This window comes from Microtus ochrogaster, linkage group LG3 (assembly GCF_000317375.1).
Source record: "Microtus ochrogaster isolate Prairie Vole_2 linkage group LG3, MicOch1.0, whole genome shotgun sequence".
NCBI classification, from domain to species: domain Eukaryota; kingdom Metazoa; phylum Chordata; class Mammalia; order Rodentia; family Cricetidae; genus Microtus; species Microtus ochrogaster.
This window is the reverse complement of record NC_022029.1, coordinates 33755399-33760091: the sequence shown is the minus strand read 5'-3', so window position 1 is coordinate 33760091 and position 4693 is coordinate 33755399.

Genomic DNA, 4693 nt, shown 5'->3' with positions numbered 1-4693 from the left:
TCTGTAGGCCAGGCTGGTCTCGAACTCACAGAGATCCACCTGCCTCTGCCTCCCGAGTGCTGGGATTAAAGGCGTGCGCCACCATCGCCCAGCCGGGACCCTATTCCTTATATTGAGTCACTTTGCTTAGCCTTAATACAAGGCAAGGTATTGATATGCAATGTTTTTTTTTCACTATCCATAGAAGACCTGCCCTTTTCTGAATAGAAACAGGAGTTGGATGTGGGTAAGAGCAGTAGGGAGGTGGGGAGGAAACAACTGGGAAGAGAGGAGGAAGAGAAAACTGCCCCAAAAAAGTGTAAAATAAATAAAGAAAAAGAGAACACATACATAAAGTCAGGTAGAAATAAGAGACGAGTATTTTCATAAAATGAAATGATAAGCTTAATACAGATAATTTTATTTCCCTGAGACTGGCAGACTCAAAACCAATATATGGTAATAGAACACATCTGTCACTGGCAAATATAAGAACAGTTTAACTTGAAAGAACCAGTGAGCAAGTTCTTCTTTGATCACAAAAAGCTTTTGTTCATAGACAGGTTAAAGCCTACATTTTTTGTAGGTGCTTCTGCAGTTTAAAACCCATAAGCTGATATTATAAAATTCTTGATAATAAACTATTAAAAATGTCAAGTTGACATAATCAAAGCTTCCCAAAACTGTTCTAATAAATAAGAACTAAAAACCTTTACAAAACAATTAAGAATTATGGAGTGCATACTCACCTGAATGATTTCATAAATGAAAGGGATCCATTTTGTGATTATTTGAGGGAGTACTCTCGTAGGTTGAAATCTTTTCCTCACAAGTATTGATTCTGACTCCTGTGTGGTACAAAGATGATCAAATATTAGTGCTAAGGAAAACAAAAGTTGAGCTTACACTTGTGAAACCTCTGCCCTTGTATCTTTGTAACTGTTCTATTTCATAAAGAGAACACCATGACCATGGCAGTTCTTTTTTTTTTTTTTTTCTAAAGGAGGAGGCTGCTAAGTATGAGGAAGGAAGGTATGTCTGACCATGGTAGTTCTTACAAGAAGAACTGGGGGCAGGCTTTCAGTTTCAGAGTCTACTCCATTAACAACATGGCAGGGAGCATGGCAGCAGGCATGAATAGAATTTAAGCCACAAGAGCACTCACTGAAATAATCACAAAATGGATCCTGTTCATTGATGAAATCGTTCATGTGGGTGGCATTTTCAGAATATATGATTTTTATTGTAAAATATTTTAACTGTTATTTATTAAAATGGTGCTAGAAAAGGAGTTGAGAGCTATATCCCATTCTGAATGCAGAGAGATAGAGCCTAGACCTGGCATGTGTTTTTGAAACATCAAATGCCACCCCATCTCACCCTGTGACACACTTCCTCCAACAAGGCCACACCTTCTAATCCTTTAAAAGAGTTCTACTTCCTAGTGGCTAAACAGTCAAAGATATGAGCCTATTAGGGCAGCATTCATATCCGAACCACCACAATGTGCTATTTTATAAATGTAAATTTCTAATTTTACTTTAATAACAATCACACTTCACATTACTGCAGAGAAATGTCAATTTCTAAAGTTGGAGATGTACTTCTGTACCTTGGTGGTAAAATGATTCCTTAGGATAGGAAGAAATCTTGATTCAGTCAGCAGTCATCACACACACACACACACACACACACACACACACACACACACACACACACACTTTCTTTAAGATGCTCTGCACTCTCCAGACTGGAAGCCAAATACAAATCAGTGAAAGTATATTTTCAGATTGGTGAGGAAGATAGCTTCTGAGGTTAGAAAACACTGATGAGGAAATGTAACAGCAGCTCCACATCAGAGTAATTAGAGCATATGGATTTAATAATTAATGTTTTTCATAATCATCTAGGAAAAATCCAATTTTGAGGTTTTGTGTAGTCTAGAAAAATTATTCTCTCTATTAGAATAAGAAAAATTCATTCAAATAATTCTTAACTTTTGGAGTTTTTTCTGCCACACAAAATGGTTTTTTATTTGTTTTATATTTATCTATTTATTTATTTATTTTTGGTTTGCTCTTGCTCTGCTTTACTTAGGCTTTCATTGTGTCAGGCTTTTGGATCCCTGAGCACTGCCACAGATTTCTCAGTAACAGAAGAGGTAGAACAGACCAGTTGCACAGTTATGAGTGTTGCTTCATTTCTGAAGTGAGTTCCCTTTGTTGTAGCAGTCTGTTAGATGTGGCTGAATGCTTCTCATAGGTGGGTAACTGTTGGTTCATGTCTTCTGTGTTCTCCTGTAGTCATAGGCCTGACAAAGTCAATGTGCAAAAAAATGTATTTCTCATATTGTACAGAATTCAAATAAGTTATATTGCTTTGAGTCATTTCATATCCAACTTTGACCATAAGATGAACTCTTGGTTTCCACTGAGGAACATTGTTTATTGAATTTTTCTCAACTATGTTCATTTTCATTCATCATTAAATTTAATATAGTCATATCTGAATCCTTAACATGCCACCTCATCAAATTTTTGTTGTGCAGTGAACTTAGCCCAGGGTTTTGTGCACACTAGGCACACACTGTACCAACTAAGCCAGATCCCAGCCTAATATAGTATGCAATATTTCTGACTAATCTGAGAGATGAAGAGGAGGAGAAAATTTGGGAACGAAAGAACAGTTTCTAGCATACTATAAAAGAGAAACTTTAATCTCAGCTTCTGAAGTGGTGTGATAGCATTCCAGAGGCATAGAACCAGCTCATAATCTGGAAGTCTGAATTGTGCTTTCAATGTGGTGTAAGTTACCTAATTAGTAGCAATAATAAAATTATCACTTCTGTTAGGAAAAAGAAGGTTCCTTTCAGCTAGTTAGCTATTACTTTTATTGTGTTTATATTAAAACACAGAGTAGAGCCACATTTTTATCACAGGTGTATGCAAATTTGGGATATCAATATCATTTTAATAAAGTGAAAATTAGAACATGTAAGAATTAAGGTTGACTACATAATTATGTTTATCTTATCTTTGATGACATGAAGCAAACAACTATGTTTAGATTACATCTGTGTTCAATAACAAAAATAGAGCTGGAACTAAAATTGCTCAGAAGAATTGGAAGATTGTAGCTGGCTTTATTTTTTTAGATTTCTTGATTCTGTTCTCCATCTCAGGTGTTATGATCTGCCATTCTACCTTTTGGAAACAAAAATAAAACTTATATATGACATTTTTCCCAGCACTGACTTGTTACCACTAGGGAAAATTTTTCTCTTCAGTATGATAAACAATTGCATCTGGATTATTTCTCTTTTAAGTACTTCATCTACATGGAAAATAAACATTCATTGTATTTTTATTATTTGGTTCATTTTATAACTCTGTGCTTTAAATAGAAATGGGAAAGTTAGTTCAGACATCAATAGGAATGTGACTAGTTCAATTGGACCTAATTAGAAATAATTAAGGTTTTGTTGCCATTGCAATTTACCCATTGAGGCTTTTGCTAATCGTTCATATCTGAAATTGACTTATTTTCATTCTCAAGCATCCATTTGGGTGCATGTCTTGGTGATCATCCATATCTTTCACTGTTATTAGACACTGTATCATCCTTATTTAAGAAAATGTACCATTAAAGGAATTGGAATCTCGGTCGACAAATCAAAAGTGAGCGCATCACATGAGCAAGCACTTATTTTCAACCCGGTTTTCAGAATTTATTCAAAAATAACTTAGATATATTGATATCCTAAGTTGTAAATTTGTAAACCATAGAACAGCCCTTGGCTAAAATATATGTTCCTGGGTAGGAGTAAAAATGGCTAATCATACTGCTATTTGATGTATGATGTTTCCATGACATTTTCTTTCTTCAAATCACAATATTTGTCACTCTAGGTTAAAGAACATAAACACAAATCTAGTCATCATAAAATAACATTAACTTATAACTTGGAGAGATACAAAGCATACAACTTGAGGTCTTCCTTAAACACCCTGTGAAAATTTAATTAGATCTTTATGAGTTTTATGTAAGTGTATCAAAGGTCATACTTAGTGAGAATGATAAAAAGTCTTCTCCAAATAGTTAATATTAGAATTGACTAAAATCACCATTAATGGTTTTGCAATTTGTGTGAATAGAGAAGCAATGATCAACTTTGCCTCTCTGTACTCCATAAAGTGTGCTATCTTAATTTGAAATAGAGTCAGTCGTCTCAAGTCAAGCCAGATATATTTTTATTACACCTTTTCTCTTTGGGCAGTAATGGTTGAGACAAGTCTCATTCTATAAGCCAAGATTGCCTGATACTTGTTGGAATGGCCTCAAATTCATAGCAACCCTTTTTTGTTGCAATTGCCCAAGTATTAAGGCTAAAAGTTTGGTTAAATGCTTCTCTCCCTTGGAAACTTGCATAGTATTTTCTGGAACCATGGAAGATGAACAATAAGAATGACTCTTTTATGTCAGATCCAGCTCAAATCATCAGAGTTCTGTGTCCTAAATGTGAGGTGTCTTTAGCAGTATGTGCCCACTCTCAACTCCTGATACTCAACTAGACTTATGTCAGTAATAAACAACAACAATTACTAACAACAAAATATGTGTAAAAGTGCAATATGTGGCAGGCACGTGTCAGAGGCTGTTCAAATGGACTTAAGGACCACACAGCATTAGGAAAATCATGCCTGGTTCCAGAAAC